This window comes from Ictidomys tridecemlineatus, chromosome 6, assembly GCF_052094955.1.
Source record: "Ictidomys tridecemlineatus isolate mIctTri1 chromosome 6, mIctTri1.hap1, whole genome shotgun sequence".
In the NCBI taxonomy this organism is placed as follows: Eukaryota; Metazoa; Chordata; class Mammalia; order Rodentia; family Sciuridae; genus Ictidomys; species Ictidomys tridecemlineatus.
In genome coordinates, this window is record NC_135482.1 from 116,623,841 (window position 1) to 116,650,947 (window position 27,107).

At 35.2% G+C, this 27,107-nt stretch overlaps 1 protein-coding gene and 1 pseudogene across 1 annotated transcript in view; both read left to right on the plus strand.

The window, feature by feature from the left end:
- LOC144365097 (uncharacterized) overlaps nt 1–18,055 on the plus strand; it is a 55,868-nt gene extending 37,813 nt beyond the window's left edge. The window contains exons 4-8 of the mRNA XM_078015899.1: nt 685–742; nt 8,059–8,240; nt 12,933–12,995; nt 14,607–14,676; nt 17,372–18,055. The gene's annotated coding sequence lies outside the window, so the exon portion shown is untranslated. The remainder of the gene's footprint in view (nt 1–684; nt 743–8,058; nt 8,241–12,932; nt 12,996–14,606; nt 14,677–17,371) is intronic.
- Nucleotides 18,056–23,928: 5,873 nt separating this feature from the next.
- LOC101971585 (C-terminal-binding protein 2 pseudogene) lies at nt 23,929–25,896 on the plus strand (annotated as a pseudogene).
- Nucleotides 25,897–27,107: the final 1,211 nt, after the last annotated feature.

Sequence of the window (27,107 nt, forward strand, 5' to 3'; positions counted from 1 at the left end):
ATAGCCACATGGTTATCTAATAGGAGGAAATTATGGGTCAAAAAAAGGAATTTCCATTATTTACTATAATATTGAGGACTGGCAGAGAAAAGCTTCAAAGTTGCAGTAGTTGAAGGTTGTGAATATCAATCCATAGTAAGTGAGAAACAGGTGAATAATAGATAAATTAGGAGAAAAACTATACTTGTTGCTGTTTCTAAAAACATTGTGTAAAAAGCATACTCCTGAAAAATTTTGTTAGTTTATTGGCATTAAAATATATAGTGACACTTTACACAACAAAATACTTGTAAAATATTTGACTTTTTCCTTTAAATAAACGACTATCATAGTTAGAATTATCATTTTAAAAATCACTTTGTTATGTTTAAGGTGTGATTTCTTCCCATTATATTGTGTAGATCATATTTTTAAATATTTTTCATTAATTAATGAAAATAGAGTCTATGTTAATGTCAGAAAACAATTTGTAGCCTTCTTGGAATGATCTGGAATGTCAATAAAATCAGCACACAATAGAAATAGCTGCATTCCCATGTTAATTGCAGCACTCTTCACAATAGCTGAGACATGGAATCAACCTTGGTACCCATCAGCAAGTGACTAGACAATGAACATATATCATGCATTTTTACAATGGAATATTGCCCAAATATTAAGAAAATGAAATCCTTTCATTTGCAGCAAAATGGATGGATGGAACTAGATGGCAATACAAGTGAAATAAGCAAACTACATAAAGGCAAGTAGTTCTGTCTCATATGTGGAAGTTTAAAGAGTTAACCAGAAGGTAAAATAGTAATTATTGGAGGTTGGGTAGGGAGCAGAGGAGGGTGGATAAAGGGAGCCTGAATTTGATTGGTGCATACACTGTATGTATGTATTAATTTGTTTCCACTGAATAAAACTGAACTTCTATTACAATGAACCCATTAATACAAGCTAATTAGAAATAAAATAAAATGTGTACTGGTAAATTCAGTAGTTTTTCTTCTCTACTTAAGTTCTACATTTGTGTTTCTTTTTAGATCAATATAAAATTAAATATTTACATGGGATAATGAATTAAAAATGTATTGTTGCTGTTGTCTAAAATTGGCTACTTTTGGTCTTCCCAGTGAATGGGCTGTGCTCTAGAACTGCATGTCTTTCAGAAATTAATAATCCACCTTTCCTGTGTCATGGTTTAACTGAGGCAAGAATTTCACAATATGTCAGAAAAAAAATCCTACTTTCCTTATCAGTACCATAGCATCTATAGTTCAGTTTTGATTAGAAAATAATGCCCATATTACTAATTTGGTAGAAAGCAATTAATACTATTACATGTAAAAGTGGTAAAAGTGCAGTTAATCTATGTGCACAGGCAAATATATATTGACAAATACCATCATGTATAGCTATAATGCACCAATAAAAAATGAGGAGAAAGAAAGATCAACACAAACTAATAGTACCACATTGCTCTGTATGCTATTTTGTGGTGAACATGAACCTCATTTCTGAATTGTAATGGAAATTTATGCCTCTCTGTAGATATCTCATGGGGTTAGCTTATCATTCAAAGAGTAATCCTGATTAAAGTCTAAAGTTAAGGTTTTTATCTGCAGGACAGGGATTTGAGAAACAGGGATCTGATAACTTCAATCCACGTCCATGACTTTGGTGTCCCCAGCACATAAGTAAGAGAAATTTGACTCTAGGTATATTAAAAAATAATTTGTTTCCACTGAATAAAACTGAACTTTTATTACTTATACATTATGTATACAAAATAATTGTATTTATATAAAAGCATCCACTCATTTTCAGGCTGATATATTTTTCTGAGATAGAAGAATGCTGGTTACTTTATGGCTGGTACATTTACTAGAGCACATGGAATGTACCAAGTGGACAATAACCTGGAATATGACTGCCAAAGCCGTAGATATCACCCACTTTAGGTATTACACAACCCAGGGGTTTATCTAATATGACTAGCTTAGCAAGAGACAAAACAAGGGAGTGTTTCTCTAGCCTGTTTTCTAAGCACTTGGGCACATCATGTATGTCTTTTAGCTCAAGGCCACTCAATAGCCTCTAAAAAGTTGCTCAACAATTATTCTTCACAGGTAATCTCCATATAGTGCCCTTGAAGTATTTATTGAATTTGCTGCATCAGAGGGGCCCCCATCAGTTCCAGCTTTCATTTTAGTCCTTTAATGTTTCCACCCCCTGGTCTGTTTACTCTCCTCAACATAATTTGCAAATGCTCTTGTAAAATGTTTCATACCAATTTTCTAGGATTCCTTGGGCTTGTTTTAAAGTCAACTTGGATGCACATGGGACATTATACCTGAAAAAAAGTACTGGTTCCCCTTCTGCCCCCCAGCCTCTACAGAAGAATACAAGTATTTTTATTATGAAGATGAGCTGCCTTGATTGTGGACTTTTCACTCATCATTTAGAGCATTCTCTCAATACCCTTTGTATACATACTTGAAAGTAATGAATAGTTTCTTTTATTTCACAAGCTGGGTTTTGAGGTGAGGGACACAGAAAAGAGAGAAAAGTTTTCTGAAAAAGACACCGTCATTTTCTATTTTGAGTTTATCTCAATTACTATTTCACTTTGACACAAGAGGAATGAAGACACAGAGAGCTCCATAAGTATTTTCACTAATAAAATCCCATCCATGTGTCTTTTTTTTTAAATTTATGGGAGATAACCAAATCAAAAAGAAATGAGTGAGTTTATTAGGAAATATAAAATGTAAAATTAATGGTCTCACTGAGTGTCAAAACTTCAATCAAACTTTTCTGTGCTGGCCTCTTAAGTGTAAGTACCTTTCTTAAACATCTTCATCTTAGTATGCTTAAATATGAAAGTAAAATTGTTTTTCTCTCTCCTCTTATTTCTCTCCTCTGATAATAAACACATATTTGACACAATGGTTTTTCATGGCACTATTTTTCTTAACCTCTAAAGTCAAATCTTTGCAATACTGCTCTAGAATGTAGTCTGTTATCCTTGAGAGCTATTATGTAGAGTTAAGCATTATCATTTTCTACCTGATTCCTCCTCCAGGACATCCTGACATTGGAAAATGACTTCACCCACCGAGGTCATTCATTTAAGTACTTGGCAGGCCATAGACAATGACACTGCTGGGAAGATCCACTAACGGGGAATGTACCAAGGTCCTAAATCAGAATTTGTGGGGGGACCACACTGTAGTTATTTTATGACTCACAATGCTTAGGATTACTACCTATCCCTAAGATTTTCTATGCAAGTGCCTTTTATATATGGGCAAGACAATATGTGTATTTCTATGTACTGCAAATTACATGATTGCAAAAATGAAAAAAAAGAAAGAAATTTGATTCAAAATTCTGTGGAAACTGACATTCATAAAATGCTAAGTTTTCTTGAGACTATCAACAGCAAGAGTTTAGAATAATACAGAGTTTGTTCAAATCTCAACTCTCTTATTTCCTTGCTGCATGTCCCTGAATAAAACACTTGACCTCTTTTTGCCTCACTTTTCTCATCTGAAAATTGGGGAAATAGTAGGGTGCCTTGTGGCACACCTGTAATTTCAGTGGCTTATGGAGCTGAAGCAGGAGGACTACAAGTCCAAGGCTAGCCTCAGCAACTTAGTGAGGCCGTAAACAACTTTATGAGACCCTGCCTCAAACTAAAAAGTAAAAAGAGTCTGGGGATGTGGCTCAGTGGTAAAGTGCCCTGTGTTCAATCCTCAGTACCTAAGTAAATAAGTAAATAGAAAAGAAAGAAAGGGGAAATGGAGACGATAATATATTACTTTCCCATAGAAAAACTACAGAAGGATAAGAGAGATCATCTTCCTCCATCAAGCCTTTTTATAAAGCCACAGATATTGGAGTGGACCATAGTGATACAGTAATCACATATGGTATTTATACAACTCTTATAAACACGTGCATAATATTCATTACTATATTTACTAAGCAAATGTTTTTTAGATAGATTTCTGGATTCTGTGTTACATATAAAAGAATAAGTGTTCTCTGTAGTCCTTTTGAGAGAGCTTGCATAAGCTGATGTCATGTAGCTTTAAGGGATTTAATAGGTGGCCATCAGTAATCTTGGTTAGAGAGTTTTAGTAGAGTAGTAAAGTCAGAAATCATACCAGAATTAATTTACATTGAATGAGAGGTGAGAAAGCAGAAAATTTCAGGGGAAACATTTTTTTCTTCCCCACACCCACCCTGGAATGGGTTTTGTTTCTCTAGAAAGAAAAGCAGAAAAATGCAACAGTAGCTGGAGGAGGACTGTTGGTGCTGAGGAACTCCTAGATTGTGTGAAGGCTGTTGTGAGTTTGGTTTCACTTTAAAAGATAAATACTGAGTAGTGTTTCTGGACATTATTATTCTATTGATTGACAACCTTCTGCAATGCTGGCCCTGAGCCACACTCCAGTTTACTGAGTCAAGGAATTGGGACCCAGAAATCTGTTTTTATAACAAAAGCTTCTCTGGTGACACATGTGAACACTATGGTTTACTTATTTATTTACTTGTTTATTTATTTAAATAGTACAATTATTTTTTATCTTATAATACCAAGTGCATAATTTGAACTACCTATTTTTCATATCAATATTCAAAATAATCACCATAATAATTTGACTCCTATTGCATCTGAAGGGCTTTTGGCCAGAAAGGGGGGATGCTTCTAGATTGGAAATAGTATGTCACTTTACTTTTTTTCCAGTGATGTGCAAAACACCAGCACTGGGTGGAGGGCACGTGAGATGCAATCAGTAGCTCAACTCTGGATGTGTTCTGATTGAGAATGTTACAGGAGGAATGGCTTCCTTTTGTTTCTTCTATATAAAAAAGATTTAATTTTCTTTCTATTCTTTAATACCAGACTCTGGGTGGACATTGTCAGGGAAAGTACCACCCAATATGCTTCACTCTTTGAGTGGCCCTGAATACCCAACCTCCCTTTTGCAGGCACTTGATGCACAACCATGTCAGATGCCTGGGAAGTCCTCCACTCAGCCCTTCTCCATCACCTCTTATTTTTATTACCCTAATGAGTCCTTTTGGCTTACACATAATCACAATGCCTTAGGCCTAAATTTTACCATTCCTATATGAACCTGTTACTTTGCACTCATGAGAAACTTCTTCTTGTGTATAACTGGATCAATAACCTTATAATATTAAGAGTTAATTCAGTCAAATGTTCATAAAAATGTAGTAAGTATGCAATAAGCAGTCTCTATCTTTTCTATTTCAAAACACCTAAGTGAGGGGAAAACTTACCTGACATTTCAGTCTTAAGTGATGATGTGTCTTGCTGCAACATTTGAAAATCTACACTTACAAAAAATGTTTCAAGACTCTGCTTTCCTGGAAGCTTTAATTTTCTATAAGCTCGATGCCACTACATGAATTAAAGCACTACTAATTTTTCACAGTGAAAGAGAAAAAAAACTCCACCATTCTGTTAATATTGGCCTCATTGCATGCAGTCCCTTTGGAAATCCATCTTTGCCCTATTAATTTTGTTTCCTAAACTTAAGCTCAAGTATAATAGCTGACTTTAATAATTGTTTATACCACATCATTCTTCCTCTCAAATTGTAATAATCACAGAAGCACAAATTTCAAAGAATGTCACATGACTACAAAGATTTTTTCTGTGCAATAAACTCCACTATGAGCATTATATTAGGATTCCTACCATTGCTATTAAAAAGGTTTATATTGTAGAAAAGGAAGAAGAACTTATTATGGGCAGCTACATCATTTTAGTGTAAACATAGGTTAACAGAAGATAAATGAAACTTGTTTTTTATTCTGTTAACCTATCTCAAATCTCTCAAATCTTATTCGGTAAGAATATTCATCTGACAATTTCAAGGTCTAAAAGGTAAACCAATATAAACAGGCTCATGCATAATTTTGAATCATTCATTAAGCCTATTTGTACCTTCAACATTTATTCAAAGAATATCAAGCAGAATAGTTTCACTTGAATCCTGAAGCAGTAGGAATTTGCATAAGCCACAAGGGCTTAACACAGTTACTAGATTGGTATTTGTGCGCTTGTAAACCATAGAACTGAAACAATTACTTTTGAGAACCAGTGGAAGGCTTGAAAGCCACATAAAACCACCACTCTGACAGCCCATGATTGCCCAGCACCAGCTACTTCTTACCATGTGGTCATTTTTTTTTTTAACAGAAAACCTAGATGGTGCATCTGTGATAGGCATTTCTCTGTAATCAGTATCACTTACATACCATTGCTGTATACATAGAAGCACTGGCTAGAATGAGAGCTTCCAGATTTAACTGGTCCCCAAGTGTAATGATGTGTTGATATTCTTATTGAGAAAATACCTGTGCAAGAGAAACTATTATATGCTGTGAGAGTACAAGCAGTTGTGACATTGCTCTCAAACATATCATCTCTTTAGGGCTTTTAATTTTTTCTCAAAATTAAATATACATTTTAAAACTACAAAAAAAGGGGAAAAATATCAGCAGTTTTTTTTTTTTAAATTTCAAATGTTAGGAGACAAAAATAATGCCCTTGAACATAAGTGATAGACTGTTGATAATATAATGATGAATCACTTGACATTCTTTCCAGTTACTTCCTTTAGAACACTTAACAAGACATATGCTATTAATCATCAACAAAGTACCTTACATAGTTTGTGAGTGAATCTCAGAAGAAACATAAAAACATCAGAATAATAGAATAGTAACACTGCCTCTCTAATAAATATTTAATTCAATGTCAATGTCTAGAATTTTTGATCCAGATATATAACAAAAGGAGGGCAACACTATAGTTTTCTCTTTCACACTGCAACATTTAGATGTATGAAAATAAGACATTTTCTACTGCATGTAATCTTTTCTGCCAGTGCATTCCCATGATCTGCTGCTTCCACACAAATTGGGGATGAATATTTTAACAGAAATCATATGTCTCAATAAAGTCTAAATTACTTTCCATCCATACCTTTAGAGTTTGCTGATCCTTTATAAAAATAATAATGATCCCTGTGCATAGAAAGTATGGAAAAACTTAACTTCAATATAAAGATAGGACTTTAAAGTGATCTGTTTCTTCATATTTTGTTATAGTGGTGTTTTTGTACCTTAGGTAGATTACAATATTGTACACATTTAAAAACAATTCTAGAGAAAATGTGCGACAGGAAATGTAAAAGTATTACCAGTTCAAAACCAAAGTAAATGTTTTATAGTATGCAGAAATTTATACATGGTTTTAAAATTTTCAAAATGTAAATATTTTGTGTTTTTGCCAAAAAATCAGCTACATGTCCATCATTCACTCACTTCTTCCCAATGAAATATCAATGACTAATCTAAAGATTTATAGTTTTTAATAAAAATGGATATTCATGTATGAATGAGGAAAAGTTTGATCTGATTCTTTAAACTGTTCTTCAGTTTCCCATCCCTCCATTCTACCTTCAATCTCGGAACTTCCTCTGTTCCACTGATCTCTCTTGTATTATAATTTTTTTCATTAACATCCCCCACCTTATTTTAGCGTACCTTTTGCATATCAGAGAAAACATTCCAGTCTTCTTTTATGGGTCTGGCTTACTGCTTAGCATGTTCTTCAAGGGGTGGCTCTATGGACTAGAGTGGAAATGGGTGGTGTTGGGCCTTGTGGCCCAGCCTGTCATGTAGGTGCTGGCCAGGGCCCAGGGGAGTCAGGTTGCATGGACCTGTCTCTGGGTCCCACCCTCCATCATTTTAGTGGTGAAGGGTACTGAGCGAGGCCAGAAGGAAATGTTCAGATCAAGTCCAACCATTCCCTTGCTTACTTTTGCAAAATGTATCAGCATACATTTCAACCAATAGCATTGCTACTTTTTCCAAACCCTGATTTGCATAAGTTTGGACCAATAGCATTGCTATTTTTTTCAAAATCTTATTAGCATGAGTTTGAACCAATAGCTTAGCCCCTAGTAGAGACCACTTACGCAGCAAACTACTGTGGAGTTATGGTAGATTTGCTTTGTCCTTTAGATTCAGAAAGCAGGACCCCTGGTAGAAGGAATTAGCTGTGAGTTTCTGCAGTCTGCTAGAACCCCAACAGGCAGAGCCTACTAGTAGGAACTGCTTGTCTGCAGAGGACTGCTGTTTGCATGGAACCCATTCTCCAGTAGAAGCAAGAAACTGTACTTTCACTACAGGGACCTTCTAGAAAGGTATGTGTACTTATTCATATATATCAATAAGAATGAGATTTTTTGATATGGATTGTTAAATGATGAAGTGTTAAAAATGGTGCCTGAATCTACTTTTCATGGAATAATGAATCATCTTATAGTAGAGCTTAGGATATTAGCATGCTTCAGAGTAGAACACAGACTCATTGGTTTGGTATTCTCTTTCCTGGTAAAAGAAACCATATTTGAAAGGGCCACATCATCAACCTGACCTAAGAAAGGTAACAAATTCAGATTTTGTCATAAGAGCAGCAGGAAATGAGGAAGTTTTGATTATTAAGGGGGGCAGATGACTGTAATACTTATTCTGGTAGTTTGAGAGGAAGTGGTTTGGAGTCCAGTTTGATTTTGCAGCAGGCAGGTGACTTGGAGGAAACTGCAGTTCCCTCCAAAATAATCTTGTGTGCAAATACATAAAAATAAAAATAATTGAGATATATACTAGAGGTCTTACTGCTGAGACTTGCTGGTAGATTGCTTGAGCCCATGAATAAAATAGGAAAATTGGGAATAATTAAATGTCATAATCAATTGAGTAAGTTTTACTGAAAGAAGTAATATGGAAACTGTTTCAGAGGAAACTTTGAGAATCTTGTTTTGATGTTTCATGTTTGAGGAGATGAAGTAGGCAGTTTAATGTTTGTGTCCAAAATTCAAATAGTATTGGAACAAGTGGCATAATTTTTAAATGAAGCTACAATGAATTGACAGTTAAAGTGAAAGAACTTGTTAAAATCAGTTCAGAAAATAGTATGAAAAAAGCAAGTAACACAGGCTAGAACCTAGCCTCCAGTAGATACAATGTTGCTATAAGAAGAACCACTAAGAGATACGTGGACAATAAGAGTGAAGAACACTGGAAGCTTTTGGTGTCAGAAAATCCACCAATGTTTCCAGGAGGGTAGGATGGTCATTTAATTTTAGACTTCTGACAAAACACATTTTCATTGGATTTGGAAAGAGGGGGCTTATTGATGATTCTGAAAATGGGTTCTTTGGCAGCACTGTATCAGTTGTAGTTCCTCTGGGTACTCGATTGTTAAATATATTTATCTTATTTGTTAAAGGTTACTGCAGTTGAAGGAAGTGTTTCACTTTGAAATGACAGCACATGTAATGCAATGTTAAATGTTGAGATCTATAATATTTTAATTATAAGAAAACCTCTATGTGCATACCACCTATGTTGCTTTCACTTGAGAGGAACCTTCTGTGTGACATCCCAGTCACTACCCCTCCTCCTGCTTGGGAAATGATTATTTTTATTATTTTATAATTGCTTTTATTATGCAGTAATTCTTCTGGTTTGAACTGAAAATATGTCCTTTTTTATGGGCCGTCTACCTTTAAAGCTATATTTGCGACTCTCTCTATGGTGAGATGGTCATTTATTTCCATTAATTTTGTATTTGTTTCACTGCCTTGATATGCTATTTTTAAAGCAACATTATATTGCTGATGAAAATTTGCATTATCAGTTTTTGACTTTCAAAGATAAATCTGAAATGTACTTTTTGGTACACATATGAATTCATTTCACATAGTGAAATTGCTGGGTCCTAAGTATATCTATGTTGAAATTTAGTAGACTTATTCAAAGTCTTTTCCATAGGAAATTTTGCTTACTCAGTCTTTACTTCTTTCCCTAAATGAAGTGTCCTCTTATCTTAGTATCACCTGAAAAAAAATTAGTCATCTTGATAAGCAATAATTATATTTCATTATGGTAGTTTTCACTTAGTTGACAACTAATCTCAACAATTTTTTATGTTTTTCTTTCATTTGCATATCCAGTTTGGGAAGGCCGTGTCAGTATTTAATTGACTATCTCCTTCTTAGACTTTGTGATAATTCTTAAAACAATTGTTTAATTATTGATTATGTGAACTATTTGTTAATATTAAGTTAATTAATGTTCAGTTAATTATCTGTAATGGACAGTTTTTTTTTCTTATGTGGATGTATTGCATATATACAATACCCTTTGCTAATTTTTTGTGTTGAATTGCAACAAGTCACTCAAAAACAATGGCAGTTGTATTTCTCTGAATATAATGATTACACCTTTGGTGGTTTTGGTTGTTTTATTTTAATGTCATGTGGATACGTATGGATCGTTTAATCTATTTATTTGATGACTTTAGTATTTTAAGTAACCTTCTTTTTATTCAGTAATGCTTTTTGTTGTAATTCTAATGTATAAATTAGTATAGCTATACTAAGTTTCTTTTGGTTACAGTGTTCTGGTCTTTGAGTATAGATGGTCACTAAAACTATCCATAATGTAATAAATAATTTTGTAAGGTACAGTTTTAATATTATTTCCCTTTGTCCCATCCATTCTCTTCACCATTTTCTTTTCTATTGTCTTTCTTTGGTATTTTCCTTTATGTTGTGTTCAGTTTTCTGCTCAGAGAACACATCAGAATCAGTTTTTCATAGAGGAGATTGAATTATCAAATAAGGTTCTCATGAGTAAGAGATGCCTTTCCTGATTAATATTTGATGATAATTCAAAAGAAAAAGAGATCTCGTGACACATGGTAGTCAGGTATATGTCCAGGCCATTACTTCCTTTCCAGGATCTGGGTCTCCCTTATGTGGGTCACCATAGAAGTGAGGAAGTATATTTTCTGCCTCTGTCATTAAGAGGTTGCAGCAGGCACTAGCTGTCAGGTTGTGAGCTTCAATTTTTTAGTCTGTGACATAAATCTTTGCAGGAAGCAAAAATGATGAGTTTATCTTAGTACTCTTGTCTTTCTCTTCCCATTTTGTATCCTGAGTCCTGGTTACAGTGTTTAGTCTCCAATGCCTTCATAGATTACATTCACAAATTATGTTTTTGTTTGTTTTTTTTTAATAGTTAAACAGGTTAGAAAAGTTAGATCCTAGTATTCCTTTAAGACCAGAAGTTAAATTTGTGTGACTTCATTTTAACTTTCTTTTTTTAAATATGAAAAATATGTCATCACTGTTCTGCTTTTTGTTTATATATATGAAAGATTTTTCTCTAGCTCCATCACTTCCACAGGAAGTGAGATGAATATAGTAACTATCAGTGTTAGGATAATAGGAGTGAATATATCTGAAGTACCCAGAAGAGATTCTGATTCTTTGTAGTCATTCAGTTGTTGTATTGTAATTGTTATTTTCTTCATACTCAAGTCTCAGTGAAGACATAAAGGAAATTCTCAAGATGTATGAAAGATCCGTAAGGAGTCTAAAGTGCTTGATATAGCAGAAAAACTAGAACCTTCAAAAATAATTTCTTTGGGAGAAAGTTTTAGATAACCCCCAAAATGTGGGGGTATGACATAATCTAATGATTCAAAGGATGTTATGAATTAAGAATTCTTATATGTTGCTTAAGGAATTTTAAATTAGAAATATAATTTTGAAGGTAAATTTAATAAGGCTTATTGAAAATATTACAAAGTAGCTTTTATAAAAATTTAGAACAAGTTATAATTAATTTTGATTGTAAAATGCAATAATAGATGTGTAAGAAGTAGTAAATATTTAACACAAGTAAGGAAAACATTAAGATAAGCCACTAATCTTCATTGTAGATATACATTCATTTGCTTGATATAAAATATTGGAAAGTTTCTCATGTGTCTACTGGAGATGGAATAGATCCTATATTTGAGTGATGAATAAGAATTAAGTGGTATTTGAACAAAAATCAAATTATGTCAGGAACAAAATCAAATTATGTCAGGAACTTATCAGTCTTTGAGAAGAAGGAAAAAGATCTGACTTGAGTTCTCACAGTGCATTGAAGATATCAGAGCTGAACATGAGTATCCTTTTGTTGTAAGGTATAGTGCAAAAAAGGATAAAAATTAAATAAAATAGACTTCTCAGTAAAATATTCAAACCATTTCAAAATAAAGAATATGAAATCAAATCTTTATGCATTAGAAAATTGCTATTTCATTAGATCAATGTGTTTTTGGAAGATTAACTTATATAAATTGATGTTATAATTAATACATAGACTCAATTAGATCAGCTTTTTATATATGTGTACAATGTGTTCTTTTATGTGGGGCATCTGCCCTCCCACCTAGTGCTTTCTAGCACTAGGAATTTGGTAGCCTTCACCTGTTGATTGCCTCTTCCCTGCCTTTCAAATTACAATACCTAGAATGCATATAAGGAATCATTAATATGCTTCTTGGCATTACTGGTAAAGAATTTTATTGGAAAAGGCCAATCATTGCTGCTCTTAGAGAAACACCATTTTTAGTGTAGTATAAATAGGGAAAGATCAGAAAGGAAGGGAGACAGATGTTCAGAAAGTTTAGGAAAGAGTGTGGACTGGTGGGATGGACAGACCACTCAATGTTGTCTCTTCTTTCATGGCATGGCTGCGAATGTGAACATCGGCTTATCCCTATGACTGCAAAAATTTGAATACATTTAATATTTTCTAAAGAATTTAGAACCAAACCTGACAACTTGTATGTTATTCCACCCAAGGTGACAAACCACTTGCTTCTCCACTCCTTAGTATTTAGTGGGAGGAGACAGGCAATGGCTGATGGCTGATTATAATCATTGTTCTGCTTGGGAACTAGCCAGAGAAGAGTCAGAGAATATGGAGATTTTTAGGTAAATGGTATTTTTTTATTTGGTATTTATTTATTTATTTATTTATTTTTGCAGTAAATCTTTGTACTAAGAAGTATGGCTCTTTCTCTGTTGACCAAGGTGGACATTTCATCCCAGGTATTTGAAATAGTAGATGCCAATCCTGTATGTTGTCTAAGTTGAAATTGATAGTGAGAACAAAGTTAATGAATTCTGTTCTTGAAAGAGATCCTTGATATTTGCTCATATATCCTGTAATTAAAAAAAAAAAAAACAAGTCTGGCTTTTTCCCCCTAGAGTATATGGTGCTTTAGGTTCAGGGACTTTTATGTTCAGATTCCTGGGGTGTTTTTGTCTAATATATTAAGAGTTGGAGAAGGAAGAACTAATAACCATTGAGCCCCTGTGGTATTACAAAACAATTTTTTATTTCCACAGTGCCATCCTGTTTCTTCTTCTCGTAGATATGGCGAGATGTTTCTATAAGTACATGTACATTAACTACCATTATCTATTTATTTATTTATGTGTGTGTGTAAATGTATATAGAGAGAATACAGAGATACACACTGAGTGTCTTACTTTTTTTAAGTTTGTTGTTTGTGTGGTTTCTTTATTTTTCTTTTTTTTTTTTTTTTTTTTTTTTGCTTTCCGCATTTTTTACTGGTACATTATACTTGTATACAATGCTGAGATATGTTGATACATATTCATACATGCACCCAATATGAAATATAATTTTTCCTCCCAGTGAAGATTTGTAACCTTTTCACAGTGAGAAATTTTCTGTATCATATCTTTGGTAGTATATTTCTAAATAAGTACATCCTTTTTCTATAAAATTAACATTTTCTCCCAATTTTTGTGTATCATTCTCTCTTTCACACTTAATTTTTCTATTAAGTATCTCACTTTGGTTTTCTTGCTTCTCTTTTTTCCAAGTTGATGAAAGGGTTTTGAGATTGTAACTATGTAAAGTTTCTTTCACCAACTCAAAAATCTGTGGATATATTAATGTACTAATAAAGGGCATAAAAACATTACTTTTAAAAACTCTGTCACTATATTTCAGCCCCAATATTTGCAGCCCAATGCTGTGATTTAGCAACAATATGGCATTGGATGTTTTGGAAAATTTTTCTTCTTTCCTTTATAATGAAAATTTTAAATTTAAGTGATTAGCTGATAGTCTTAAATTGTTGTTGAAAATTTTTAATTTTATGCAGTTATCTATGTGGACTTTATAGTACAAATTTTTAATTATGCTTGAAATTATCCTTTGACGTTACTAATTTTCAATAGTACAAAGGCCTAAAATCATGCCCTGGTCTGTTTCTACAGGTGGTTTAACTGTTTGTGTGTTTTGGTATTTCCTCATTACCATTAAAGAATCATGTATTTAACAAATTTGAAAATTAGGAAATTTTTTTCATTCAGCTAATGCCAGGCACTGTCTTTGAACTATAATATGATGGCTGTAACTAACTGTGGTGTATGTGCATAGCCATCATTGGCATCAGTAATCATAGAATTGTTTGTAGTTAGCTTCTTATAGGTCATGAGAAATGATGGCTGACATAGTAAAAGGCACTTAAAAACTGTGATGATTACTACAACAGAATCTATTCTTTCACATTCTTTTTTTGATTCAACAAGCCTAAGTGTGTTTTTGAATAATAATAACCCATTCAATTTTTTTTAAAGAGAGAGAGAGAGAGAGAGAGAATTTTTTTAATATTTATTTTTTAGTTTTCAACAGACACAACATCTTTGTTTGTATGTGGTGCTGAGGATTGAACCCAGGCCGCACGCATGCCAGGTGAGCGCGCTACCGCTTGAGCCACATTCCCCAGCCCAACCCTTTCAAATTTGACATTTGTTTTAAAAATTAAAAAGATTAAGATAAAAGTGAAATTTTGAAACAGGTTTATCATTGAAACACATGTCAGCAACATCTAGAAATTTACTCATCAAATTCAGAAAATTTCAAAGACTTAAGGATTCCTTAAAAGTTAAAAATATAATGATTTCCCAAAAGACAGACAAAATGCATAAGGAACATGCTACATAAAACACCTTTTAAGTCTTTATTATGTACTTCTCTATAAAAAATCCTCAGGACCTGGAGAAATTGAATATGTTTCTTTCTTTTCCTTCAACTCCCCAAGTTCTTCTTGAATGTTGAATTACATTCAAACTTTAGGAAGATTCCTTAATATTTTGCTGGGTTTTATAGATTCTTGAGTAGTTTCCTTCTCTTTTTGTTCCATTTTAGGTAAATGCCTTTCAAAAAAATATTTCTTTCTCTACTGACCACACATTACTTGATATTTTATTTTATTTTATTTTTACTGGCAGTGTTTTCTTCAATTGACTTTTTTAAAAAAATAAATGACAGCGGAATACACTACAGTTCTTATTACATGTATACAGCACAATTTTTCATACCTCTGGTTGTATAAAGTATGTTGACATCAATTTGTGTCTTCATACATGTACTTTGAATAATGATGTCTATCACAGTCCAACATTGTTGCTAATCCCCTGCCCCCTCCCTTTCCCTCTCACCCCTCTGTTCTATCTAGATTTTATCTATTCCTCCCATAATCCCCCTCCCTACCCCACTATGAATCAGCCTCCTTATATCAGAGAAAACATTCAGCATTTGTTTTATGGGGATTGGCTAACTTCACTTAGAATTATCTTCTCCAATGCCATCGATTTACCTGAAAATGCCATGATTTTGTTCTCTTTTATTGCTGAGTAATATTCCATTGTGTATATATGCCACATCTTCTTTATCCATTCATCTACTGAAAGGCATCTAGGTTGGCTTCACAGTTTAGCTATTGTAAATTGTGCTGCTGTAAACATTGATGTGGCTGTGTCCTTGTAATATGCTGTTTTTAAGACCTTTGGGTATAGACCGAAGAGAGGGATAGCTGGGTCAAATGATGGTTCCATTCCCAGATTTCCAAGGAATCCATACTGCTTTCCATATTGGCTGCAGTTGGTAGAATGCTTGCCTTTCATGCACAAGGCCCTGGGCTCAATCCCCAGCACCAAGAAACAAAAACAAAAAACAAAAAAATTACTTAATAATTTAATGCTCAGTTTGTAGTTGAGATTTTATACTTGCCCACACTTAGTTGATGAATAAAACCAGTATTGCTGACTGTAGTTAAATAAGTAAAAGGCTAGTTTCTCCTTCAGTGTTCTTGTTTAAAGACAGGAATAGCTGGATAGGTTTATTGCATCCTTGATATGATATGATTGGCAGGAATCAACAAGTGATAGATGTAACAAAGCCACACACTAGCATACTGTGTAGGTAAAAAGATTGGGTCAAATTATTAAATTATTGGTTTTTCTCTTAAAATAAGTACCTGACATAATGTTGAGGCAACAGGGGGTTCTAAGGCTTTTAAAGCATATGTAAAACATTTGTAATATGGATTTGAGCAAAGATAGTTTTCCTTTAAGACTTGAGTACATTTTACAAGCAAAGTGATGTTAACATTAACATTGAACTTACAATAATATAAGTTCTTAATCCCCTCATTTTGTTTTTCTCATTTTAAACACAGATGCAGAAGGATTTAATTAGAAAATGACAATTGGTCCATACATGAAGAATAAAATATTAGTATCTTTTACAAGAGTAATTTTACAAGTCAGGAAGTTATCTAGTAGTGTAGATAAAATATTGTATACAAAACTTTATATAAATGATAATATTTAGGTGATAATATTTAAGTGGTTTTTGTGAGTGTACATGCTTCATTCTGGTTGTCAAATAACATTTAAAATTTAAATTGTGTAGTTTTTCTTATTCTACGTTGTTACAGTGAATTTGTTTGTCAGTTCAGGTAGGATGTGATACCCAATGTTTTGTAGAACCAGAGTCTAAATGTTGCTCTGTAGATATGAAAAGATGTGACTAATATGTAAATCAGTAGACTTTGGGTCAAGTAAATGACCATAATGTTAGTGGGACTCTCTAGGTATTCTTTTTTTTTAGTTATAGTTGGACACAATACCTTATTTTATTTATTTATTTTTATGTATCACTAAGAATTTAACCCAGAGCCTCACATGTGGTAGGAGAGAACTCTACCACTGAGCCACAATCCCAACCCACTCTGTAGGTATTGTGACTGTGGAAATGTACAGGGAAGCATTCCTCTGGTGAGCAAAATCCTGGGGGGTGGAGTAACTGGCACTCTGTTTCCCACACTTGGAATGCTTGGCAGTTTCTCTTTGAAGCTAGTAAGAAAATTAATAGAGGTGTAGTATATAGTTGCATTTGTAATGTCCTTCAAGAACAATCTCTGTGAGCTCAGATATCCAGCACCTGGGACCAAAGTAATATTAAATAATAATGTAGTCATGGCACTAAAGACCTAATGTAACTTTTTGGTAATAAATAATTGCAGCTGCTTGGAGGGGAAGCCACTCTCTCTTTTCTTGACTCTGCATCTTGTTTCTGTGTCTCCTTTTTATTTTCCTTATAGGACTCTTGCAATCAGTTGAAGACCTTAAGATAGAAGAATGAAGTCCCCCAGGTAGATGGTATTCTGTCTGCACCTCTAGACTTGAGACATCAACTCTTCCTTGGATCTGCTGCCTGCCATCCTGCAGTGCAGATTTCAAAAGTGCCAGCCCCTCTATATTGTGTGAGCCAACTACTTAAAATACCCTCCTTTCTCTCTCTTTTTCTCACATCCCCCACTACGTATTATTAGTTTTGTTTTTCAGGAGAATCTTGTTGAAGATGTCATTATTATATGTTGTTTGAATGTATATAAGGTGATATTCCATATTTTTAAAGTTGCTTAGTCATTGGAGTTTTTCCACATGCATACACACACAACATAATGATATATTTTGGCCAGTATCATTCCCAAGTATTTACCCTCCATGTTTGTCACAAAATATTTGTGCTTGTTCCTAGCTTATAATTCACCTTTTAGTGGAAAGTCTCTTGCCCCTTTCTTCCATATTTCTGCTCCATAATTTCTAAAGGAGTTTTATAAAATTTGAAAATGAGAATCTAATTAATGAACTTATAAATATGCATGCTAATAAATAATTATTTTTCCAAACTCCAAATGTTTTTTTATTTGCAATTATATTTCAAGAAATCATAGTTCTTGGTATGGAACAATGACATGTCATAATAAAAAAGTTGAATGAGACGTGATCTTTATTCTTTTTTTTTCAATAAAAAGACTGAATTCAATAGCATTAGCTTGTGATAATCAGGTTCTTTCCACAATAAATATAATAAAATTTTGTTGGATTTTGTGGCAATGATTTGGAAAACACTACTTATTGGCACCGGGTATGGTGGTGCATGCAGTTCCAGTGGCTTGGGAAGCTAATTCAGGAGAATCGGGAGTTCAAAGCCAGGCTCAGCAACTTAGCAAGGCCCTAAGCAATTCAGTGAGACCCTGTCTCTAAAATAAAATATAACAAGTCTGGGCATGTGGCTCAGAGGTTGAGTGCCCCTGAGTTCATTCTCTAGTACAAACAAATAAACAACAACAACAAACAAAACCTCTTGAATATAATGATTATTTAAGCTGGTGATTTTAAGGCTTGTCTTTGTATTCTTTGATTTTTCTCCCATGAAATTGTCTCTCGTGAATGTATGCTGGCCTCTCTGTTTCCTAAGGAATAGAATGTAGTAGATTGGCTAATGTGTCTAAGGCGAGGTTATAAAATGTGATCTAACTTCCACCTCGTTTTCTAAGGTAGCTGGCTCTTTTTTAATATCCAGACACCATATTGTAAGCCCAAGCCCCATGGTAAGTCCTCATATAGGTGCTGCAGCTGACTGCCCCTGCTAAAGGCCCAGTCAAAAGCCACTGCCAATTTCCTGAAAGGTAAGTGAGCAAGTCTTTACACTATTTTAGTTCCCATTTGTGCAACCCCAGCTGATGCCATGTGGAGAAGAAACAAGTTGGGCTCACAGTTCTTTGCCTGAACTACAGATTGTGAGAACAACAATGTTTTGGTATACTGAATTTTGTAGTGGTTTTTTATATACCAATAACTGGACTGGGCACTGATATTAAACAGGATTTGCTTCCATCATAAAGAAATGTAGGATACTTTTGCACCAGGAGTAAAATGCAAGGAAAATGGATCTATTTGAAAGAAGAACGAAAGCCAAAAGGACTTCAAAGGGACAATTAGTGTAAGCCTGATGACCGTTGATGAGACTGATGAATGGCTAAGTGGTACAGTCATACAAGACAACACTAGAGGACAAAAAAAAGAAAAGAAAAAAAAAGAAACTAAGTACTGATACTTGTGACAGCACATATGAGTCCAGAAAACGTATGCTAAGTGTAAGAAGCCTGTCAAAAAGGACTAAGTTTTATATGGATCTACTTGAAATACCTAGAACAGAGAAACTATAGAGATAAAAATTAGATGGGCAGTTTCCTAGGACTCAGGATGATGGAGATATTAAGGAATTCAAATTTTCTTTTCAAGGTCATGAAAATGTTCTAAAATTGACTACAATGGCGTTTATTCAACTGTGCAGATATATTAATTTGAGGCAAAGAATCATGCATTAAATGTCCATTATATGTCAATAAAGCTCCTTTTAAAAAGATTTAATGGAAGGATTATGATAATTTTCATCATTCTCTACTGAGGATATAAGTACTAGACATGATATGAATATTTCTATGATTCTATAATATGTCTAAATTGAAAGTAAAATGAAAGATATACCTAGATTTCCAGTAATTTAAAAATTAATGATAAGTGCATATCTTAAGAAAAGTATAATAAACTTTGTATACAAGTTATCTTGAAAGCCATGAGATAATTATACACAGATTCTTTATCCATTTGCACAACTGCAAAGAAAAAAGATGATAATTCCCTGGAATATTTCATCAAATATCATCCTCTGATTTAATCTGCTTTGCCTCATCATGACAATAGAGAGCACTAAAAAAACATTGTTTAACAGAAAATAAGTCTCTCAACTTGTGTGAGTAATGATGTATGGTTTTCAGCTTTCCTAAAGCTAAGTGTTTTAAAGAAATATGTATAAAATTGAAAGGAAAATGCAAGAATGAAAGTCTGAGTTTAATAAATAAGTGCACTAGGATCTAGAAATGTACAGCTCAGTGATACAGCCTTTGTCTTATATGTTCCAGTCCCTGTGTTCAACCTCCCAGTTCTGAAAAACAAAAACAAATAAGTTCACTGGTGAGATAATAAAATTGTAATAAAATTAATTACAATAGAAATCCAAAGAATGTTGTGTACTAAACTTGGTTTCCTAAATCACTTTATATTGTTTAAAAAACTTCAGATTGACTATTGAAGTATTCAATTTCATACGTACTTGACTTGTGACTTGATCTAGTTTCTTCTTTAAATTCTGTTTCTCCTCTTCTAGATTAAGGTGATAATCAGATGAAATTTACAGTGAAACCTTACAGGGTATCAGGCAGTTCTTGTTGAAGTGGTTTCACTTCTACCTGATAAGGTATTTGTTAATGACTATATAAACCACCTTATTTCTGAATGTTAATAAAACTTCACTCTTACATATAACTGAAAAATATCACCACATACATCAATATATCTTCTTACATACACTCTTGCTTATTTCTGAATACTGTTAAGGACACAGAAGGTGTTATCTTCATGTCTGATCACTCTTATGTTCTTTAGACTACACACTCAGCCCTTTATCCATTCCACCCCTGATGAAGTTGCAATGCTTAATAACCTACTGAATTCTAAATCAGAGATGATATGTGCATGTAGCATGAGGGCTGGTAAATTGTAACAGAGGAGATAATTATTCCCCCTTTTTCTTAAAGACTCAAATTAACACCAGAGTTCCTCACACATGCAGTACTCTGCTTGAGTATTTCAAGTAGATTCCTATCTCAGAATAAAAGGAGACCCTATATAACCTGGTTTCCTTTTCCTTTCCTGAACACGGCTTCTACAAAACTCCCCTCCTCCTTTCATTCCTGCTGTTTAAGAATCCTACCACACTTCAGTAGTCTCAAAATGGAGATTTGATGACAAATTAATGAACTATAGAGAGATACAATTGTGTTCTTTACAGAATAATAATTGAGCCTAGAAAGGAAAAGTATGAACAAGTTCTGTGAATATGTGTGATAAATGACAGAAATGTGGTTTTGTTGCAATTCATCACATTATGATTTCATAAAAAGTAGATGTTTTAAAGAGCTGGGTGATCATAAGAATTAAAAAATTGAGATGGTGATTTTAAATTTTAGTCAAATTGGTATGAATAAAAATAAAATTGCCAAATAGAGTAGATAAAATGCTAGTGAAGGAGAAATATTACAAAGTAGTTAGATCATCTATACTTCAACTCAGAAAAATAATCCACTGAGTTCAATCTAGATATAAGTATTTCTATTTGTAAACTCTATCAGCAGCATTTAAATGAAAAAGTTTAGCACTGAATGTTTCTATCAAAAGAATCTCACATCAATGTCCTTGACTTCTACCTCAAGAAATGAGAAAGATGCAACCCAAACTCAAAGCAAGCAGGAGAAAGGACAAAAACTATTTTAGAGGAGGAAAAGTTTTTTGGGGAGCTCACAATTTCTGAGGTCTCAGTTAAATGACCACTGACTCCATTGCTCTGTGCGTGCTGTGAGGCAGAAAATTATGATGGAAGGCATGGTGGAGAAAAGCAGGATGTGGCCACCAAGAAGCAAAGAGAGTGAGCTCCACTTTGCAAAGACAAAATATAAACCAAAAAGTCATGTCCCCAGTAACCTACCTCCTTAACCCACACTAACTGCCTACACCCAATTAATCCATTCAAGTGGATAAATGCACTGATTAGGTTAAAGTTCTTGTAACCCAATTGATTAATCTCTGAACTTTCTTTCATTGACTCACTCATAAGCTTTTGGGGAACACCTCACCTCATATCTAAACCATAAGAAGAAGCAACACTTGCTAGAGTCTATTATTTCTGACTCCTCATAATTCATATGCTGAAATATAATCACAGAAATGCTGTCACTAGAAGATAGGGTCTTTTGAAGGCAACTATGAATAGAGAAGATTCATTATGACAATTAGTGCTCTTATAAAAGAGTCCCCTTGAAAGAGCTCATTCAAGCTGCCTTCTGAAGACATAAAGAAAATGTGGCTATTCACAAACATTCAGGTCCTCACCAGGCACAAATGTGCTAATGCTTTGATTTTGGACCTGTCCATTTCCAGAACGTTAGGAAATAAATTTCTATGTTTTATTGAGTAGCTAGCCTATGGTATTTCTGTCATAGCAAAAGAAGTGAACTACCACAACACTGAAGATAAACCCATCTCAGTATAAAGTAGAGCGAGATACTCCTCCAAAAGTGGGTTAATATCCAGAATATATAAGGAATGCAAAACCCTAATACCTAAATAAATAAATAAATAGCCCGAACAATAAATAGGCAAAAGAATAAACAGACATTTCTCAAAAGAAGAAATACAAATGACAAATATATGAAAAAACTTTTCAACATCCATAACTATCAGGGAAATGTAAATCAAAACTACACTGATTTCATCTCACTCCAGCTACAATGTCAATGGTCAATACTGAAAATAATAATAAATGCTAGTGAAGATATGAAGGGAAAGGTACACTTGTACATTGTTGGTGGAACGTCAAATCAGTACAAACAATCTAAAAAGCAGTGTGGAGATTTCTCCAAAGATTGAGAATGGAACCACCATGTGCCTCAGCCTTTCTTCTCCTTAGTATTTCTCCAAAATAACAAAAACAGACTATTATACTGATAAGGTACATCCATGTATATAGTGGCTCAATTCACAATAGCCAAATTATAGAACTAGACTAGGTGCCCATCAACAATGAATGGGTAAAATCATTTTTGTATCTATATCCAATGGAGCTTAATTCATTCATAAAGAAAAACAAAATTATGGCATTTTCTTGTAAATATGTGGAACTGTAGAAAATAATGCTAAGTGAAATAAGTCAGACTCAGAATATCAAGAGTCAAGTGTTCTTTCTCTTATATGGAATCTAGAGCAAAAAAAGGGGGGGACCTCATGGAAATATAAGGTACATCAATGGAGTAGAAGAAGGGGGTTGAGAAGAAAGGAGGAATGAGAAAAGGGAGGAGCCATGGAATAAAATTCATCAAATCTTCCTATGCACACATATGAATAAACCACTATGATTCCCAAATTTTTGTGTACATATAAAGCACCACCAACTGTAAAACAGTAAAAATAGAAGGAAAACTAATAGAAGAAGGAGAATGGGGGAAGTGGAAAGGGGAAAGAATGAGAAATTCCAGGAACTGAAATGGTGCAAATTACATTCCATGCACTTGTGATTATCTCAAGATAAATACCACTGTATATATAATTATAATTTATTAATTAAAATCATAAAAAGAAAGAGAAGATCCATGATATTTGTAACAATTTGAAGACATAAATAAGAATGGTAAAACTTTATCAAGCCACCATACAAAATGTTGCTTATAAAAAAGAATAGAATACTGGTCTCCAAATACCACAAAGAAAATGATTGATAAGTAAGGCCAGGCAGCTGAATAAGAGGAAATCACTTATTATATTCTATAATAACGCAGGATGACTATGGTTGACAATAATTAATTGAATGTTTCATAGCTATTCTCTGAAAGGATCTTGAATGATTCTAAAAGACATGAAAACTGTCTTAGGTAGCAGACATCTCAATCACCCTGATCTTATTCTTATACTTTTATATGTGCATTGAAATGTCACAGTGACCCATCAGTGTGTCCAATGACTGTCAGCTAAAAATAAACTGTTTTACCAAAAAAATTAAAATGCTGTGACATAAACAGCAAAATACATATTTAAACACATAGAAAACTGGGACTTCATCAAAATTAAAAACCAAAGCTCTTAAAAAGAAAATGTTAAGAGTAAAAAATGTCGACAGCCACAGTCACCGCCACCGCCGCCGGGTGGGGTGGGAGGGGCGGGAGCGCCGCCGTCGCCGCCCCCGTCACCGCCTCCCGGGTGGGCGCCCTTCGCAGTGGACGCCGGCAGCCCTGGACGAGGGTTTCACCACCTTAAATGGTCTTGAACCAATGAAGCTGTATCCCCTTAAGAAGACGGACAGCCCGTCGCGTGAACTGTAGAATTTGCAGACAGATTTATATTGGGTGCATAGTGGCGTAATGCGCGCAGACTCCTGCGAGTTCCCCTAAGTTCTTAGAGGACCGCTTTGCCTTTTGACTCAGAGTTGCAAAGTTCGATAAAGAATGGCCCTTGTGGATAAGCACAAAGTGAAGCGGCAGCGATTGGACAGGATTTGTGAAGGTATTCGCCCCCAGATCATGAACGGCCCCCTGTACCCCCGCCCCTTGGTGGCACTGCTGGACGGCAGAGACTGCACCATGGAGAAGCCCATCCTGAAGGACCTGGCCACCGTGGCCTTCTGCGATGCACAGTCCACTCAGGAGATCCACGAGAAGGTGTTAAATGAGGCCGTGGGCGCCATGATGTACCACACTATCACCCTCACCAGGGAAGACCTGGAGAAGTTCAAGGCCCTGCGGGTGATCGTGCGGATCGGCAGTGGCTATGACAACGTGGACAACGTGGACATCAAGGCTGCCGGCGAGCTTGCAACATCCCGTCTGCAGCTGTGGAAGAGACGGCCGATTCCACATCTGCCACATCCTCAACCTGTACCGCCGCAACACGTGGCTGTACCAGGCCCTGCGGGAAGGCACACGGTACAGAGTGTGAAACAGATCCGCGAGGTGGCCTCAGGAGCGGCACGAATCCGTGGGGAGACACTGGGCCTCATCAGCTTCGGTCGCACGGGGCAGGCGGTTGCTGTTCGAGCCAAGGCCTTTGGATTCAGCGTCATATTTTATGACCCCTACTTGCAGGATGGGATCCAGCGGCCCCTGGGCGTGCAGAGGGTCTACACCCTACAGGACTTGCTGTATCAGAGCGACTGTGTCTCCTTGCACTGCAATCTCAATGAACATAACCACCACCTCATCAATGACTTTACTATAAAGCAGATGAGGCAAGGGGCATTCCTTGTTAATGCAGCCCGCGGTGGCCTGGTGGACGAGAAGGCCTTGGCGCAGGCACTTAAGGAGGGCAGGATACGAGGGGCAGCCCTTGATGTGCATGAATCGGAGCCCTTTAGCTTTGCACAGGGTCCTTTGAAAGATGCACCAAATCTCATCTGTACCCCCCGCCCCCCCACGGCCTGGTATAGTGAACAAGCATCACTTGAGATGAGAGAGGCAGCTGCCACAGAGATCCGCCGAGCAATCACAGGTCGCATCCCAGAAAGCTTAAGAAACTGTGTCAACAAGGAATTCTTTGTCACATCAGCTCCTTGGTCAGTAATAGACCAGCAAGCAATTCATCCTGAGCTCAATGGTGCCACATACAGGTATCCCCCTGGCATAGTAGGCGTGGCTCCGGGAGGACTTCCTGCAGCCATGGAAGGGATCATCCCTGGAGGCATCCCGGTGACTCACAACCTCCCCACGGTGGGCACACCCTTCCCAAGCTCCCTCTCCCAACCAGCCTACAAAACATGGGGACAATCGAGAGCACCCCAACGAGCAATAGCAGAGAATGCTGAAAGGTAATCATTCAGATAAACTTGGGACCAAGAGACAGTGAAAATGGATGAACTAAAAGAGAAGGAATTTGACAGTCTTTTTAACTGACCCTGGACATATGCATCGTTGGTGTTGCAGTGTTAAAAGCTACAAGAGCTAGAAAACTGAAGATGTCGTCTGCTTCCGGAAGCGCTGAAAAAATAGGACGTGATTTATTAACGACCAACTTCTGTTATTGTGTGTTAAGTTTTCCATCTGTGCATCAAACCACAAAGAATAAATAGAGCTTTTTCCTTTATCAGTTCCTTGGGCACAGCAGGTCCTGAGCACCTTGCTCTAGAATGTTGCATCAAGAGTTCCAAACATCAAAATAAAAAAATATTAAGAGGAAATCCCCATCTTATGACTCTAGTCCCTTTGGTCTACAGGGGCTTGTTACCTCTTTTTGCTAATAGGAAGACAAAATTGCTACAAAATGGGGAAAAAACTGTTTGCCTGTGTTAGACACCTGCACGCATAATAGGATTGAAGACAGTACAGGCTCCTGTACAGAAGTGTCTCCCTCACAGCTGAACTGCATACCGAGCAGGCAAGTTGGTTGTAAGTTCAGTTGTACCCTCTGATGATGCAAAAAAGAAAAAAGAAAAAAGTATTAAGTTTCACAAGCTGTTTGTATTCAAATATATTTTCTCAGTTTCAGATCCTCAGCTATTTTATTGAATGGAAAGTCTTGAACTGCAAAGGGTTCAAGAATAATGTTGCATTTCCTTATGTCTCAGGAAACACTTTTTATGGTAACTTGTCCGATTATCTATGAACAAATCCACTTTTTTAGACATTGATAAATTATTTTCTTCACGTGATATTTTATACAAGAACACTTCAGATGTGTTATTAGATGTGACTGATTTTAACAAATCCTATTAGATTTGTATCAACTAGTTACATGTTCTATTCATAGTCTTTTGTGAATCATTGCCTTTTTGTTTAAAAAGATGGCCTATTTTGAGCCTTTGTATAGGTACATTCCTGTTTTTGTGACAAAAGAAAAACTTTAACCTGTCCCAAAAGGAAAAATGGCTATCAGAAGTATGTTTTGTTTTAGTGTGAGTTACCATTACTGTATTTGTTTATTGTAAAAGGTGGACATTTAGCGTTCAGTGCAGTTTTCAATAAAAAGTAATTAAAATTTTTTAAAAAAAAGAGTAAAAAATGTCAAGCCACATAATGGAGAAACTTCCTGCAAAAATTATAGCTGATAAGGGAATGGTATCCAGACCATATAATGAACTCTCTGTACTCATCATTGAAACTGTATTGATGTGTGCAGAGTACACCCATTAGAAATGTTGTACTTATTAAAAATTGACAAAAGTGTGTGATATTGAAGATAAGTAAGAATGGGACCTTCCATGGGCCTGGAAAATGGTAGAAATACTTTGGAAAGAGTCTAACAGTTTCTTAATAAAGAAATATAAAAGAACATGGAGCTGGAGATATATCTCCGGTTAGTAAAGTGCTTTCCTCTCATGCATAAGACCCTGGGTTCAATCCATAGCACACCACACACACACATACTCACACAAATGTGATTAATGGATTA